Raw genomic sequence first — 19337 nt, 5'->3', positions numbered from 1 at the left:
CACTCCCCGACTACGCACAGCTCCCCCCTTTTTATCTCTTGTTCAGCATCTTACTCTCACGCTTGATCACACACACCTGTTCCTACTACATCACTCTCCACTCCTAGAATCAACCATGCTTATCCACTCCAGTTTTCAAGTCCCGCCTGTCAGTCACATCACAATATGTTTTGTATATATGCATACAACAAACACACTGTGGAATATCCAACATTCAATTCCCTTCATCAAATGAAGTTCACATGCATGTTTTAGCCACAGCCCAAGTCCCACCTCTGTTTTAACAGCAACTGTAAAACAGTGGGTTTTCTCCAGCAGGGTTTCTTGTGTCAGTCTTTTTGCAAGCTGAAACATGTTCCTGAGTTTTTTCTGCCTATACTGCAAGCTGTCTAATGGCAAGTATGCATTGGCAAGTAAAATTAGTTTTTACAAATTAACTTAATCCATACAAAAAAAAAACTAAATGTTAAAAAACATTATGGCTTTATGGGGAGTTATGTGCTGGAACTATTAGTTCCTAACTTGCTGTAAAGGCACACCTTTTTTTTTTCATTTTAGATTTTATTAGTTTAAACAGATGAGATATTATGTGTTAATTAGTGAGCTTTAGTGGTGACTTCTAAGGGGCAACAATGTGAATAAGCATTTGATTAACAAAGACCATGTCATTTATTTACACAAATTAGTTTATCGGAATGAAAGGGATGGTCATGATGGGTTGAATGAGGGTCACGGATCGAGGGATGAAAGCATGTTGGCTACAATGGTCGTTCCAGTTTGACATAGATGGCTTCTTTCATTTTTCTTTCAAAGCATTGTTAATCTCTGGCTAAAATGTGTACATTGCTGTCCTCAAATGAGTGTCCCTTGTCCTGCAGATGTAGGTGGACTGCTGAGTCCTCACCTTAAGAGTTGGCTCTCCTGTGTTGTGTCATTCGCTTGTGAAGCGGTTGTTTCCCCATTTTACAGGTCTATTCATTTCTTGCTGCAATGAAGTTTGGACCTTAAATTGCTCTGATTATGTCTGGGTTTTTTGTCCTAAGGGTGGACAAGCTTCTGTCTCAGAGTGTTTACTGGGTCTTTTGGTATCTTTTTGTGGTTTTTATGAAGGCCAAGTTTGGGTAACTACACGTTTCAAGTGCGTCCCTGATGTGTTTTTTTCTCCTTCTCCTTCCCCTTGGTCCTTGTGGGCATATTCTGCGCCCAATGGTGTAGGTTTTTGATAACTCCCACCTTGTGTTCCAGTGGGTGATGAAAAACAAAGAGTAAATATTGATCTGTGTGTGTGGGTTTTCCATATACTTCAATGTTGAGGCTTCTGTCATCTTCTGTGTACACCTCACAATCCAAGAAGACCAGACTATTTCCTCTTACAACCTTCCAAGTGATGTTGCTATCAACTGCACTGATGTGTTCTGTGACGGCTTCCACCTGTGTTTTGATTTTGACCCATGTGTTATCCATGTACCTAAACCAGTGGCAGGGAGCAGTTCCTGCGCAGGAGATCAGGGCTCTGCTCTCAGTTTCTTCCATTTAGAGAATGGCCACGATTGGAGACAACAATGAGGCCTTGGCACAGCCGTGCTTCAGTCTGTAGAAACCCGCATTGTACTGGAAATAGGTAGTTGTCAGGCAGAGATCGAGTAGGGCACATACGTGGTCTGGGGTGAGATTGGTTCTGTTGCACATAGTGCTGTCTTTTAGCAGCTGTTTCCTTACAGTCTTTACTGCTTCCGGGGTAGGAATGGACGAGAAGAACAAAGCGATATCGTAGGATACCATGGTTTCATCTGAGTACCATTTTATTTTTCTAACCTCGTTGACAAAATCCTGGGACTTTTTGATTTGGTGTGGAATATTACCGACCAGAGGAGCTCGGATGGTGGCTTGGTGTTTGGCAGTGTTGTAGGTAACCAAGTTGTTGCTACTGATGATGGGTCTGGGCAGGGCTCCTTCCTTGTGCATCTTGGGGATGGTGGCTTCAAGGCTGCAGGGGGTGGCTTCCCTGGGGTACATGTGGTAATACAGTGATTGGTCAATGGCTTTTTCTTTTTCCAGTTGTTGTAGGCAGTTTATTACCCTTTTCACCATCCGAGAAAGTAAGGCACTGGCTCTGCTACAAAGAGACCGGAATATCTGGACCTGGAAGAGAACGAAGCTGGAATAATCATCACTAAACAGAGGAGGTGATCTACAACACCGCTTATCAGCCACTTACAATGCAGTCTTGAGATCCCTCCCCAGGCAGCTGAACACCCATTCACACCATGATTCATGTGATCCTAACGAATCACATGTTGGCCAGGTTAGTCACATGTGACATCAACAATTCTCAAGTAGTTAATTACACTACAAGAGGTTAAATGCCTTGAGTCCCCACCAGTCAGTTAGAACTGAAGAAGCCTTTTGGATGAGATGTGAAACGTCTTCAAGAACCTCAAGCATGAACAGTTGTCTTCATATAGCACTTAGAAGTAAAAACGTGATGACCTGTGGCCACAGATTTGGATAGTGTGGTTGGAGGATCACACAAAAAACCCTAGGATAAAGATGGATTCAAGAGTTGATAGAAGGGGATCGTTATCCTGCACAAAGGGTTTCGATGCATCAGATGAGGATGTCTGCTGTCAGGGGCAAACATTTAGGTGCAAGTTGGAGTTCATATGCCTTTGATTAGTGTATTCATGTGAGGAAATGGAAGGGGGTGTTGTGTCCGTGAGCAGTTCAATGAAGAAGTTGACACAGCTGATGCAAACTTGGATGGTGAAGGATCTGATTTTGAGTACTGAATGTGCATAGGTGATAGAGCTTGTTAAAGATATGATGTCAAGGGTGGGCAATGGTAGGCAACAGGAGGTACCCAACCTGAGTAAGATTGTTTTAGAAGAAAGGCTATTTAGGATGGCTACATAGGATGGAGTGATCAGGTGGAGTAGCTCTGGGTTTCCGTTGAAGATGGTGGATGAAAATAAATGGCCCAGTGTTGGATGGTAATCCGAGTCAGGCACCAGTGATTTGAATTTCTGAAAAGATAAACAGGACATGGGGAAGATAATGGAAATCTTTTAGCCTGGAACATGGATAATTAATTGGTGTTGGGCTGAGATTAAGGTGGGTTTGCGAATGCATGATGTTGAGTGATCCTCATTGTCTACGTCATTGTCTATGTGAATAAGGATGACCTTTTTGGACCACTCAGGCCCCATAGAAGGGCTGCGATGACAATGGGGTATGGCTTGCAAAAACTGGATGTAGAAGAGAGTGATGACGCTCAGGTGGCCAGTTTGAGGTGACTCACCTTCTGCTTTAGTAACCTTGTCATCCTTGTTGAATGATGGGGAAAGGAGCTTGTGCTTGGTGCATCTATGGGCAAGGAGGTAGTTGAAAATGTTAAGAAAGATGCAGTGGAGTTTCTCAGTTTGAAGGGAAATTTGAAAGAGAAATTTGCAGAGAAATTTGAGAGATGTTCTGGTGACTATGGATGGAGGAGCCTCGGAGACCATGGACTGGTCATCAAACAGGTCGCTGTCTGACAGCTTGAGGACCAGTTTCTTGTCAATGATGCGTAGTTGAGCAATACAAATGGTACAATGCTATCCGTCTGTCTGCGAATGAACAAACGAAAAAATGAACAAAAATGACAACTGAGACAGACGGGAGGGAAAGGGGTGACTGCAATTTACTATTATTGTTGATACTCTAAAATGTCTGTGTTAATCAACCACAGTGAAAATAAAACTATGCCATTCAAAGTTTTAAATAAAATAAACTGGGCTTTAACAATAAGAACAGATAAGGGCAGAATATAATCTGAGAACTGTTGCCATTCATAAAGACCTCTAACAGTTTGGTTGAATGGTTCAGTATTTAACTGTTGCCTGGCAACAGTTTTGCCTAGGGCACTTTGTCGCACCCTTGAATCTGCATTTGGAGACGCACCAGCTGGTTGAATTAGTGTGTCAAGAGAAATTTGTCAAATTGTGCCAATTGTCACTGAAGATACAAAGGTCAAAGTTCAGAGTTGTTCACAGAGTCAGCAACAAACACAAAACTGACGAAAGAGAGGTGTCCAAGTGGCTTATGAGTTTACTGGAGTTAGTTAGTTACAAAAATAGTATTTTTGAGGAAATTAATCATTAAACTAAATATGTCTATATCTAAGAAGAGAGGATGTTTTACACTTAAAAGACCATTACTATCTATGCATCAGTAATATTTTGGCACACCTAACAGCCCAACAAAACAAACTAAATCCAAATCATCCAAGTTGTCATCATCTTCAGGTTCTGCCTCTCATAATTCAAACTCTAGCGTTGTAAATCAAACCTTAATTCTTCATCTAAGAATTACTGTTATACTGTTTCAGTTGATTTTCTGAAGCTTAAGGTCAAAAGTTAGAATCTGACAGTAAAATATTTAGTGAGAAAAAGAGAATAAAAGAGGGCTGAAATATAAATTTAAATAAAATGTCTTTTTCATATGCTGACAACTCTGGGATCTGATGTGGGGAAAATGATCTTGGCAAGACCTTTAATGCCCGTTTCACCCCCTCAACTCCCTCAGTGTGCCTGACACAGTTCACTACTTTTTTAGAGGCTTCAAGGTCTCCCATCATACTGCTGCTTGTCACACTGCTGCTTGTCAACCCATTCAGTATGATGTAGGTTTGACAGCTACCTGACCTCTATTACATCTGCCTGATCCTGATGTTATTTTGATTTTCACATTTCATTTTCAGGTTACCATTACTGATGCCATCAGCAAATAAATGTAATTCTTTCACAGTTGATGAGCCTTCACTTTTTTTCTTTATTCCATGTTTATAAGCTTTCTCACGGGGTTATGGACAATGCCTTTAAAGTACTACTCTATTGGAGAATACAAATGACTTGTTTCAAATTCATATAAAGGGATATTGCACAAATTGAGGATCACACAAAAAGGCATCAGCATTTGCACAAATTTGCAACTGCTGCAGTAATAGTTCTCAACTACTTTTGCCATGTAGAACAAGAAAGTAACTCATTAGCCCATGGATGTGCTGTTTGATAAGTCCTTGTCCCAGGCATAGACAGATTACTGCATGGGGAAAGGGAGCATGTGCTCAGTGTTGGTTCTAGCCCATATAAAAAACTGGGTCAACACTTGGGCCAGCTGTTTTTTTGGAGGGACCTGTTAAATTAACTCTGAAACCTAGCATTCATTTTAGCTGTGGAGTGCTTCAAGAGCCAAGTCAGTCAGGTCATCTAAAGAAAGAGATTTTCTTAGCATATGGAAATAGATATAGTACTTAAGATTTTATACTCTGATACAGGCAATACAGTCTTTTCAGTATTGAATACTGAAAAGACTGAACATTAAAAACATTCACAGATCTAAACATTTACAGTTAGGTGCATAACTATTTGGAAAGAATTTTAATAATTTTGCCTATATACCCTGTAATATATGGATATTAAACGAAGCCATCAAGATGTGGTTGAACTGTAGATTTTCAGATTTAATTCAAGGGGTTTAACAAAAATATCACATTAACTGTTACGGAATTACAGCCATTTTTATACATGGTCCCTCATTTTCAGAGGCTTAAAAGTAATTGAACAAATGACAATTGATCAGTTTCATGGCACGGTGTGGCCTCTTGGCTCCTTATTTGATGAGAAATTAAGCAGATAAAAGGTCTAGAGTTGATTCCAAGTGTTGAATTTGCATTTGGCAGCTGTTCAAGGGATCTCTCAATATGTGGTCCAAAGAGGTGTTGATGCAAATGAAGGAGGCATCATTAGGCTGAAAAAACAAAACAAACTTATCAGACAGAAGGCAGAAATTTTAAGAGAGGCCTAATCAACAATTTGGTGCATTCTTAAAAAGAAGAAATACAATGGCGAGCTCAGCAACACCAAAAGCCCTGTAAGACCACGGAAGACAACTAAAGTGGACAATCGCAGAATTCTTTCCTTGGTGAAGAAAAACCCTTCACAACATCTAGCCGGGTCAAGAACACCCTTGAGGAGGTAGGTGTACTATTGTCAAAGTCTACAGTCAAGAGACGCCTTCATGAATGTAAACAGAGGATTTACCACAAGGTACAATGCAAACCACTGCTCGCACTGAAGAACACAAAGGCAAGATTAGACTTTGCCACAAAACATGTAAAAAAGCCTGCCCAGTTCTGGAACAAGATTCTTTGGACAGATGAAAAACCAAAATGAACTTGTACCAGAATGATGGGAAGAGAAGAGTATGGAGAAGGAAACAAACAGCTCATGATCTAAAACATACCGCATCATCTGTCAAACATGTTGGAGGAAGTTCTATTGCATGGGAATGCATGGTTAATGTAATATTTTTGTGAAAGGCGTTAAATTAAAGCTGAAAGTCTACACTTCAATCATATCTTGAGTCGTCAAATCCATTGTGGTGGTGTATAGAACCAAAATTACGAAAATTGTGTCACCGTCCAAATACTTATCACTTAACTGTATGTTCACATCATAAAGTATTGATGCATGTATTAAATATTTGACTTAACACTCTTATTTATAGGCATGAAATACAAAAAATAGCCTTCAAGGCCTAGAGTATTCTAGTTTCTTTAAGCTCATTACTACAGCACAACTGAAAAACAAGGGTGATAAAATTCTCACAAGCAACTAGCTGCAGACCTACTGTACAAAATTATTCGCAAATCACACATCAGCAGGTGACTGAACAACCAAGAAACGAAAAAGTGGATCAATTCCGAATAAATCAGACTTTTTCGCTGATCGGACATACTGGATCTCCTTCACCTGGCTCTCCTTCAGCTTTTTCACCCAGCAATCCTGTGCATAAGAGAGCGAAAAAGCCAATGATTGATTGGTTGCTGTCCTCAGTATTTCTGAACACAGTGAAATCTGTGTTCAGTGAAATCTTCGACTTCTCAACAATGTTTAGCAGGTCAGAAAACTGTTATGGGTGTTAAGTCGATCACTCAAGCAAAAAACACCACAAATGTCGCCTGAGATTCTACCTTCACCACTATGATAAGTTGATGAAAAGACTTTGGACAAACTGGTTAATTTATCCCATTTACAGGGCCAAGGCATTATGGAGGCATTTCTTGATTAACTAAAACCAATGGTCTCCATCGCAGATGAAGAATAGAATCGCTGAGATTTGCAACTCATTGATCAGAGATGTTGTGGACTTTGGAACAGATCTAAGTAATTTTTTTTTGTTTATGTATGCTACCAATTAAGGCTATTTAAAACAAAAAGAAAATGAAAAATATGGGACAGAGTTATACGGACAAAGTGTTCACAGTGTCAGAATGCATACCTTATCCTCCCCGTGTACAATCTGAAAGATTATGACAGAGAACCTATCGAAGGAATGTTTCACGAAACAGAGTTGCAAAGAGTAAAAATTGCTAAAGACAAGATCTATCAAGTACGATAAAGCTTGGATGAACTTACTCTAAAGGGAGAAAAGCATATTTTAGTATGCTGGAAATATTGGCCAGAGAAATTCAACAGCTGGGTCAGGGGTTGTGACCCAAAAAATGTTTAAAAAAAATACTCGAACCCCTCATCGGTTTACGTAACCCTGCCCTCCAATGAGAGGCTTGATGATTTAAAAGTAATAAGAGTTCTAGTTACAACGGGGATTTAGCAAAATATATCAACTTCATGGGTCCATGGCAGGTAGCCCTGACAGAGATTTCATACAGACACAGAGACCTGAATCAGCTCAAGAGCTGGAAGTATATTTTCTGTGTAACTAAGAGAATCTCTTCCTGGGAATGATGCCTAAATTTGTCATTTTAGGAGTTGTTAACATTGAAGTCTTCACAGGTAGAAATGAACTGTCACCCTTCAGTTTTATCCACAATGTAGAATACATGGCCCTGTGTCAAGATGGCAGACAGTTTCCTGCCAAAGCTTTCCAGTTTACAGCTACGTGGAGATTTAAAGATTTACCTCTACGCATCAAGGATTTTCAGGAGCAATACACCTTATTTGTTTTTAATGTAAACTCAAGCGAAGACAGTGGTGCATTTTCTCCCGTTTCCAACAGAAATTTAAAATTGGTAATGAGATCCAGAATTCCCTTAGCGTATATGACCACGCTTTCTGTTTCACGCTTGTTATGAATCTATTTTGGAGATAAGCTCACGACGACAAGTGTTGGTGGATTATTACTGAGAAACTTTTTAAAATGAACAATCACTAATTGGAAGGTCTCATGTTATTTAGTGGGAAATGTATTTTTCTACTACTTTATCATAAACACCCATGCTGGACATCAATATGGAGAACCCTGCTTGTCTTTGATTCAGAACTTCCTTCTGAGTCAAAGACAAGCAGGGTTCTGGAGAGTCACCTTCTTTGACTTGTTTGGATTCTCCCTAGATTTTATGCATTAACCCTGAAGCATCTTACACTTTTTGGAAAACCAACACAGGATGTGGATCATTTTAAAGTCTGCTATCTTTGTATCAAGATGATGTGATAAAAAATGACGTCATGGTATCAACGCAGGGGTCTTTTATAGATTGTCATCATTACAACTTGTGAGATGGTTAAAAATGTTGGGTGACTTTATTACCAATAGAAAATGAGTATGTGAGTATTATATGAGTTTTAAGTGGAAAAGTTGATCCAGTGTGGGGGCTTATGTTTTTTCTTTAGCACTATCTGAGCCAATGCTGCATCCTCTTCTTCTTCTATTTCTTGTCCTTGAGCTATACAGTCCATTTTGAGTTGACAGTATCTCACAAAGTACAAAGGGATATTGAGTTCTGTCAGAGTATTTACAAAAAACCCATCCAACTTCTAAGTGGTAGGGTCTGATTTTTCTGATGGGATGGATAGATTTTTAAACAAGTCTGTCATATGAGAACCTTTCAGATCCTTATGAACAAATTCAACTTTTGGACTCTATCCACCTCTGCTCATGGATAATAATTTCTTCATGATTTGCTCTGCGTTTTTACAGTCACGTGCAGGAAGGCTTTTATGTACCTCATTCGCATTTGTTTTATCCAGTCCTCTGTCTTCCTGAGTCTCCACCCCTGCCTCTTCCCTGCATTGTAAATCAGACTATTTAGGCAGAGTCAAAGTAATATGATGGTCCTCCTTCTCACCTTGTTTTTCATTAGTTATTTATCCTTGCTTGTTTAATATAGCTCTCATTTTCGCATCCAAATGATTCAGTCATTCATTCAGTCAGTAGTTTCCCCTCCGTCGACAGTTGTGGCTGTCTGACTCAGATGGTGTAACACCAGAAACATCTTTAGGTCGTCGTCAGCGCATTTTTCTTTTTTCAACAGCAACAACTACTTGACACGAGGGCATCTTATTATTGTTGCTGTTGTAGAGATAATTACAAAAATGACCTTTTATCAGTCCTCCTAGAAGCTGTCTGATTATAGAAACTACTGCGTAAGGTAGAGGTAATCAGAAAGCCTTATGACTGCTGCATTAGAGCTTGGAGTTTGCGTTTTAGGCCTTTTTTTTTTATCGGCCAACAGTCTAATAATTTTCTTCTGCCTTCTTAGTTTTTTGTATTGGCACGGACATCTTTCCTTTTAAAGGATATAAAGCAATCACAGAGACTGACAAAGGTCTGAGGAACAATGGTGGAAAATATCTTTACCTTTCCGAGGTGATGCATGGCTCAGAGCTTTCGGTAAGGGTGTGTTCCTTTTTTGAGATGGCTGCAACAGCTTGATTGCCTGCTACAGTTCAAAGTCTGCTTTTAATTTGGGCCTGTTATAACTGCTTTCATCGACTGATGTACATCTACTTCTAAGTATATAATTCTAATTCTTCTCCTGCTGCTGATCTTTTCCACCAAGTATTTTTTCGTGAGCAGATAATCACCGTTTGCTTCTCGCCATGGGTCAGGTCAGTCAGGTCAGATTGTTTGTTTCCCTTCAAAACATTCTGGGACGCCATTTAACAAATAAAAGTTTAAATGACTGCTCATTTTGATTCAAAAATTGTGGCCATCCAAACTGGTCTTAACATTCAGGGATCTTTATCTTCACTGTGAAGATAATGCTGAGGATGATGCTGAGAACAGAAGTCAGTCATCCAACCTTCATTTTATTAATGTTTCCGAACAAAGTGAAGGAAGAGAAACGGTTGCCTTCTTGAACCAGCTGATCCCACTTCTTGACAAGGACAACTTTCCTACTGTGCTGAGTAATCGAAAGGACTCAAGCTCCAGCTGTACATCTTCTCCTAGACCCATCCTAATCACGCTCTTTGTTTTGGAGGTTTTGTTTTGCTTTTTGTTTTTTTATCTGAGGCCATGTATTTCTATGGTCATCTGAATATAATTTACATGATTCTTGGATAATCTATTTTATTTGACTCTTGTGGCACTCTCTCTTCTTCTCCATAATAGGCCATGTAGCAGTCTGAACCTGTGGTTTAATTAACGTGTCACTCACCTCTCTTATGTTTTCATTGTAAGTGTGTTTGTGTGTGTTTGTGTATGTGTGTGTGTGTATACACATGGTGTTTGTCTCTCTGTCCTGCTTGTTGCTCTCGCTCCCCATTTCCACCACCATCACTTTCTCCCTCCCAATGCAGTTTTCGGGCCTCTTTTTATTGTTTCTATAAGCACAATTGGATCGGCCAAAAGTTTAAAGGTTATTCGTCTTAATATTAGGAGCCTTGTTTCAAATTGATTTCCTCAGTTCCTGGGTTATTCTTTATAAACCCAACATTATGATTATTCCTGAAACATGGCTGCGTAGTAAAATCTCTGATGATGAAATAAAAAAAACTGATAATTTTAATTTGTATAGAGCCGATAGGGCTTCTAGAGGAGTTTGAGTGGCCAGATGTTTCCTTATGCAAATCTTGTTTCTGAATGTGTCATTCCTAATGTCAAGCCAGTTAATGTCTAATGTCCTCCCTCTGCTCCAACTGACTGCAATGTGTATTCTCTCATATATCACTTTTCTTGAGAGGAATAATGAAACGATTCTTCTGCGTGACTTCAATAGCAACTGGCTTGATCATTCCTCCTCTAAAGATAGAAATTTAGTTGGTAGTGTAAACCTCACTCAGTTAATTAATGAATATACTAAAGTGGATTATGGGACTTCATCTTTGTTGGATTGGATAATTGTCACTAATCCTGAAAGGATAACTAAAACTGGTGTTATAACAGATTGTTTTAGTGATCATTCTGTTATACTTTGTGTCTGGAAAATTAATATTCCAAGTTCTCCTCCTAAATATATTATACTGAGACAATGCAAAAATATTAACGTAGAATGTATCATGGAATATTTAGTTGCTATCAACCAGGGCAGATTTCAGTTAATGCTTCCATGATGCATGGAACTTGTTTTATTCTGAAGTTACCAACGTAAATGATAAATATGCTCACATGAAAATAATTAGAGTTAAAGGTAGACATTTACCCTGGATCAGTTCATATCTTATCAATGTTTGGAAACAAAATGATAAAGCCTGGGCAAAATATTGTTCATCTGAAGATTCTGCTGACTGGAAAACCTACAGATACTTCAGGACTTTATGTAAGACCAAAACAAGGGATGCAAAATCCAAAAACTATAAAGATAGCTTTTCTCAGGATTTTCAATACCTTAGACAGTTTTGGAATGAATTGAACCATATTCTCAATAAAACTAACAAAAGCTTTATAAACCAGATATTAATTAATAATTGAATTACTTCTGATTGTTTACTTATTTCCCATGCTTTTATTCAACATTTCTCTTCTCTCTGTTGTTCCCAACACTTAAATTCTATGGTACCACCGGTTCCTCAAACATTATCACTCCTAATGTCTAATTTTACTTTAGAAAAATCTTGCCAACTGGTATTTTTCATGCTATGTGAGTTAATATTAATGCTGGTCCAGACAATTTGGAAACCAAATTTGTAAAACTTGTTGCTCATGTGATAATGTATCCCCTTGCAGATTTATTTTACATATCTCTGTCTACTTTTAAAATTCCCCCCATATAGAAATGTGCCAGAGTTACCCCTCTTTTCAAAGGTGGAGAACCATGCGATGTGAATAATGTTGAGTCCATCCTTCAAAACATCAGGACTCGCCCATTCGTTTAGTGAAGTATGCAGGACTCAAAAAGTTAAATTCACATCTATTTATTAAAATACAGCAGTGTCTTAAAGATTGAGGTTGCTTACAGAGCTCTGGACCAGACTATGCATCCTTGACAAGCATACAGCATTCACATCAGTTCAAAAAGTCTGAGTGACTATTCTTTCCCTGGTCCAGCAGATATTAGGTTTAAACATAGTAAATAACATTGTCGGCACAGTCATCTTCTTATTGGCTGAGACCTCCGTCACTCCTCAGGTATGTGCCTCCCTCGTACGGACATTTCACTCTGGACATGATTGACTCTCCCATATTTAACAACTTATCTGTAGAAAAAGAGGTAGAAAAAGACAAGACAATACATAGCACCCAAGGACAGTTTTTCAAATTGTCATGCCGTTTCCATATAAGGGGTTGTTTTTTACATATAGACAACCATATATCTTTGGGTGCATGCTTTTCTTTTAGCACCTGAGTTTAATAAGCACCATAAGCTGCTTTTGGTATGTTGGGTTTAACTCACAATCTTCATCATAGATGTCAGTGTGTTGTCTTTCAGGATTCTCAGTCTAGCTATTTAATTGTTGAAAAGGATTTTCCAAAAGGTTCCACCTTGGGATTACTTTTTTTTTTCTATTTTTATAAATGACCTACCTCCAAATGCTCAAATTGGCTTGCTAATCTTTATGCTGATGACGCTACTATTTACACTTCTTCTGATATATTACAGATTTGTTTCGAGGTGTATGACTCACTTAATTGGTTGCAACCTAAATCTAGAAGTCAACTTCACTGGGTTCAGTTCATCTTCAGATGTATTTATTTTAAATGTCCTTCCTATGTGGAAATAGTTTTCTGTTCCATATAAATCTTCATATCCAGACATATGCAATATCCCTTTTTCTTTTTACCTAGAATTTTCAAAGAAGTCGGATGCAAGTCATTCCAATACAAAGCTCATTACAATAGGAATAATCTTCCTATCTTTCTGAAGTCTTTGTGCTTCTTCAGGTTATCTTTATTTTCTCATCTTAAAGCAACGTGTTTATGTGTTTTATTTGTGCGTACTTTCAATCTTCGTTTTATTTGTTCTACAAATAACCTGGAGACAAACTGCTTCACTTCCTCTTTATGCTGATGTAATTGATTTATTATCCAGGTCTTTTTAAATCATTTTTCTTGTGCAATAGCTGAGGTCTGGGGGTCTGGGTGGGAGAGGGTGAGCGAGCTGTCTGTATTTGTGTATTTGCACTGTTATGTAATGCTGTTTGGTCTGTATGTGTATGACAACTGTCAACTGATCGGGTAGTACTCATGATCTTAGTCTCTATTTCTCTGGGCAGGTAGGCGTGAGGTTGATGATTAAATAACTGTGCGGATCTTTTGTAGCATTATCAAAACTTTCTAAAAAAAAAGGCTTTTTGTGTTGGGAAGATTTGTTGAGCTATATGTTCAGCTGTAATCTGTCTCAAGGATTTTTAAACAATACCAGATAATTGGTATTCAAATTGATGGGATGTCTGTGTTTGGTGAAAAACGTTATGTCAGCATCAAAACAGCCATGTTTCTGTGAGGCATGTGTTGTGTGAAAATACTTACCACCTCTGGATGGTCAGCAGCTTGAAAGGTATCGTAATATCATCCACTTTAATCAAGTGATTTTGGTCGGGGGAAAAAGGTTTTCATCTTCAAAATAATCAGGTAGCCTGTGATCAAATATAAGTTTTTTATTCATCTTTTGCAGTTCAGCATACATAGGTTGAAATGAAGGATAAATCCATACAAAGTTATCAGGTTCTACACTCAGCACATGTTCACAGTTTTCCAAAACATTTTTTACAATATAGGTTTTTCCAAACCCACTGGGTCCCACAATCAGACATGAAAAAAGCACTTGCAGTCTAGGATCAAAACCAATTTCCTCCTTAACATCAAAGTGTGAATTTTTTTTCTTTTAATAACCACATGGCAAGGTTTGACCCTGGGATAAGAGACATCGCTTGTCATACTCCACTGAAGTGACAAGTTTTTAATAAAAAACCCCTTTCATCATGCACATGTTGTTCATGTAGCACGGGCAGGGCAGGCTCTAGCCACTTAGGTGCCCTATGCGAGATTAGGATTTTCCTCTTTCCCATTAATCAATTCATAACCTGTCAGATTTATCTGGTGTCCCTGTATATAAAACTGTACATAAAGTATTTCAAACTAGCTCTACTTCCAACAGCTACAACAGTTACATGCTGCTTACAGACTGATACTTCAGTATTAATGATCTAATGATGTCGTATAATATATCAGCTGCTGCTCACATCTGATTTTCTCAGCCTCTGCATCCTTTCGCTACACTAAGATTTCTCATCTCCCTCAGTCCATCTAACCTTAGAATTAGAATGTTCAACTTCATCTACCTATGGTCTTTCTCTTCATCCCAGTTTGTCCTACATCACTATTCACACTCCCGATTCTCTCATATTCACACTCTGGAGAAGTAAACCGACCAATTAGGTCATTCATCATTTCCCATCTACATCTTCCGTCTAGACTCCTGCCTCAGCCCATATGGGCTGCTATCTCAGTATGTCTGTTCAACCCCTCACCTCACCCACTCAAGCCCCACTCTTTCAACAAATTCATCATATCTACAACATATCTCCAGAATGCTCCTCGATCCATTCCTTCCACATTGGAGCGGCTTCCTCAGCAGCCAGACTGGTCATCTCAGATCAAACAATTAAAATTCTTAGTGCCTGTTCATCTCAGGCATATCGTACCTACATTCACAATAATCTCAACAGCCTCTGTCAATGGCTCACCTCCATTTAATCCTGAATTTTTCGGGGTTTATAGTCAGCTTGGACAAACCATCATCTGAGAAAGAACCCCTAGCCTGATCTTCTTCTCCTCAGCCAATGAATGTCAAGATGCCCCAGACTGGACTAATCAGATGACCTCTCCATCCATCCTCACCCTCACCTCCATTATTTATCCCCATCATTCAATACTTCCTCTCCTCATTAAACCTGTTAAGTCATATTGTTGTGGCATGGTCCTTGCTTGTGAATTAAAATTTTGACCTGATGATGGGGGTGGATAAAAAGTCAGAGGATCGCCAAAGTTATCCTGAGGGGAATGTAATTGTCTGTACCAAATGTCACTATAAAGATAAGGGTTAAAAATGTAATATCATTACATACTTGCATTGGTGTTCTGTAAAGAAGCCAATTTATTCACTATCCGAGTAGAAATTAAGTAACGCTAATATCAAATGATCCAATTTCAACATGGAAAAATATACTCCAATTGGGTTGGTGGTGTAAACTTGTACTGATGTCCAGCCAAGTTAAAAAACACAAACACCAGAAGCAGATGTATTAGTGTGTGGACTTTTGTGTTCTATCTGTGCTGAAAGTGATTATTAAAGCTCTACATAGTTGAAGCATCTGGTACTAGTAGTCTGTAGCTGTATATAATAACCTTCAAAGTAAACTGACTCTACTGAATCACCACTGTCACTGACCAAATCAATAGCTTTTTCAGTTCAGCTGAGTTACACTGTGTTACTTTGTTGTTAAAAGCCTATCAAAATAGCATGAGAGCCACAGAAACAATCATAATCCAAAATCTGATAACCGTGCAGTTGGTATCTAATAAAGATGGCTGTAGTGAAATCCATGATTAGCCAGTTTATTCTAAAATATCTAATTGGATTTACAGTACATCTGACTCTTCTGTTTAAATTTACAGTAAATTATCTGATTTTGCTGTGGACCCAATGTAGATCTCCATGCCCCACTTTGAAAATCACTTTCCTAGACTCTAAAAGCTGGCTGACTTCTTTACACAGCTGCCAGCTATTCTAGGTTTGGTAGCTGCCCTGCAAGAACACTCTAGAAGAATCATAACAATGTGGAAATTAAGTACCTGCATTGAGAATTACAGTTTTTTTGAATCCTTTTAAACTGTTTCAACTGTAAAAAAAAAAAAAAAAAAACTCCCAAGAATGTTATTAAATGAGACATTCCTTCTCTTGCTGCAGCTCAGCTGGAAATAAATTAAATGGCTTTCATGTATTTCTGAAAGAATTTCTTTGCTTCCATGTAGATTTACACTGGCATTCAAAACAAATGCTGGCAGAGACTGCTGTCAGTATTCCGCAGAAGCAAAAGACGCTGGCATAAAAAAATCCATGGACGTCCTCAAAAAAGCCATAGTCACAAACTGACGGCTGTCTTGAAAGAATACCAAACTTCATCTTTTGAAGCCTGCTTCAAAATTCATCGCCTCTCAGAAGACGTTCAAAGCTTGTTTGCAGCATATATTCATATATCAGCATTTCCCAAATAAATAGTGGTGACAGGAAGAGAAAAATACCTCTGTCAAGGAAACAAAAGGTCAAAGAAGAAAAAAGGGGAGAGATACAGACATAACACTATACAGTACTGTACGTCTGTCAGTATTTTCTGCAGCGTATGACACAGTGGCTTTTCTTTTAGCTCAGAATCCCACACGCAGAATCACTGTTTCCTGGTGGTGTTATTAAAAGAAGACGAGCGGAAAAGACAGAGTGCTATTTCTGGTGACTGTTAGAGAGAAAGGTTGACTGTTACCATATACAGAATATTACTTCTCATTCTTTAGACATCTCCCATTCAAAATGTACCATTTGCACAGGGGTCTATGCTTGGTCCACTAATATGTATATTATATATAAATAACATCATTCTTCCAATTGAATGCAGATGATATGATTTTATATGCCCCTGGCTCCACCCCAGCCCTGGCTCTGACTTGTCTTCAATCCACCTTTGATGCTTTCCAATTATCACTTCTTAATCACAGAGTAGTCTTCAATGCAGAAAAGAACAAGTTGTATCCTCTTCCACCAGTGAATCGGATTATGCCCTCATTAAAACTGTAAATGGTACCCACTTCACTCTTGCTGAGTCATACAAATACTTAGGAATTCAAATGTCATTTAAGATTCATATTTAACATTTTAATCAAAATTAAAAATCAAGCTCGGTTTTTATTCAAACTGTAAAACTATTGTGCAGTCAACTTTAATGTCTGTACTTTATTATGGATACATTCTGAACTTCCATACTTCCCCATCATTACTTCAGCAACTATATCATCTGTATCATAGTGCTTTACACTTTATCACTAATCCGAAATTTCGTCTCCCTTCATGATATTCCTATAAAGCTCTATTGTTAAAGTTTCCAAAATACCTCACATCTCTTTTAACATTTAAATGTTATAGCTAAAGTGCACAATCCACTAACTACTTAACCTTGGATATTACTTACTTCCCCATTAATCTTGGCAGAACTGGTTTCAGCTATTTTGCACCCTTTAAATGGAATGAACTTCAAACTGCCCTCAAACTGGAGTCCTTCATACCCCTTGTAGATTTTAAACCTTTATTATCTTTTGTTTTTTATGACTCGTGTCTTAGTTGTGTTATTTGTATTTGCGGATTGTGTGTTTGTCTTAATGTTTTCTTGTTCCCAGGTCTTTCTTGGAAAAGAGATCTCATTCTCAATGAGACTACCTAAATTAAACAAAGATTAAAATAAAAAATAAAAAATGCAGCCAATACACCGATTTCTTTCTTTTAAATTGTTTTTTCTACTGCATTATTTTTACAGTCGATTAACAATAATTTTCCAGTTTTCTTCAGTTCATATTGATAATTAATCAATTCATATAATCAAGCAATTTACTTCCCCCTCTTGCCCCCCCCGATGAATTTCTTCATCATGCCGACTAGATTAATGGAGTAGCACCCACAAACTACCCTGATCCCTGACCTACCAGGGGACTGGAGAGGTACAGTGGATATACGGTGGTGTAATAGGACAGGGAGAGTGGGCAGGCTGGGTTGAAGGTGATGGTCGAGCCCTTTCCTGATGGAGGAAAAGAGGCAGGGAGTAGCAACAGAGGAAAATCCACAGACGGGAATTGTGGAACATCCTTCTTTTAGATTGACTCTGCTATTCAGTGTCATGTATTAAACCTAATGCATTTTATCACACTGTTCACTAATCTTTATTAACTTCATTCTTATACAGAAATCAGGTATTGCAATATACTTAAAATTACAGTTAATGTCCTTGAAAACATGGTTTCATGTCCTAAGTATTTCTCTATAACATTAAACATTCATTACAAAAATAAGCAACAACCAAAGTTTAAGTTTCGAAAAATTGGCAGATATTTGCACCACAAACTCTAATCAGAGTGCTACTCAAATGTTGCTAAATATTGATTGGTGCACAGAAGTTCTTGACATCATCTTTTTCCAACTGAGCCCCACCCACTTCAAATGAGTGAGAGAAGATCAGACAGAAATTTCTCATGTAATCAATCAAAACTGAAAATGATGTGTTCATGAAGGACATCACCAATAGTACAAAGCTGATTCAGTGCATTTAAGCCAAAACCATGTAACCTACCGAGCCCCCAAAGTCCCAATATAGCCACTAAAGTTTGGATATGGATTTTGGCGGATGTCTCTCTCCTCCCCTCAGTGGGTGTGTTTGTGTGTATTGGTGATGAAAGAGGTGGGGTCCTGTGATTGGTCCATTCAAATTGAGTGCTGCCCCTGTATTGGATGACAGCAGCTTTTTTCAAACCCCAGCTGACACCCATCTGTCTCTCCTTCACCTCTCCCACCTCCAACAATGAGCCAGCATCTAGATCTGTGTATTCTCATGAGTTTTCTGTAAGCGGAGTAACCACAGACCAACCTCTTGGAAAGTGTGTCATGTTTTATGCGCATATTTAGTGAGTCTGAGAGGTTGGTTTAGCTCGAAGTCCTGTTAGTTGTGCAATGGTATTTGTAAATACTACCCTGTAAATATGGAGCATCTACTAGCAGTTTGGTTAGAGTGAGGAGTGAATCCTGGCCAACGTTCACTCACTGGACAATAAAACGGATTTGATCCAACTGAGACTAAGTGTGTTCTGAGAGATGAGGGACTTAGTTGTACTTCTCCTGACAGAAACCTGGCAAAATGGCAACATGTCACTGCTTTTCAGATTGACAGGCTGCTACTCTTACGAGCAGACCAAAAGCGTCTGTAGGGGAAACCTGAGGAGGGGGGCCTCTTCACATACATCAACAAAGGTTGGTGCCTAAACTATTCCCTGATTAGTAGCCATTGCTCTGAGGCAATAGAACACTTAACAATCAAATGCCAGCCACGTTATTTGCTATAGGAGTTCAAAGTGGTGTT

The 19337-nt window shown here is 38.6% G+C and overlaps 1 pseudogene; it reads right to left on the bottom strand.

Moving 5' to 3' along the window:
- Positions 1-758: 758 nt before the first annotated feature.
- On the bottom strand, positions 759-19220 carry LOC120798919 (annotated as a pseudogene).
- Positions 19221-19337: the final 117 nt, after the last annotated feature.

This window comes from Xiphias gladius, chromosome 14 (genome assembly GCF_016859285.1).
Source record: "Xiphias gladius isolate SHS-SW01 ecotype Sanya breed wild chromosome 14, ASM1685928v1, whole genome shotgun sequence".
NCBI lineage: Eukaryota > Metazoa > Chordata > Actinopteri > Istiophoriformes > Xiphiidae > Xiphias > Xiphias gladius.
Note: the sequence above shows the minus strand (reverse complement) of the source record. Positions and strands in the feature narration are given on the sequence as shown.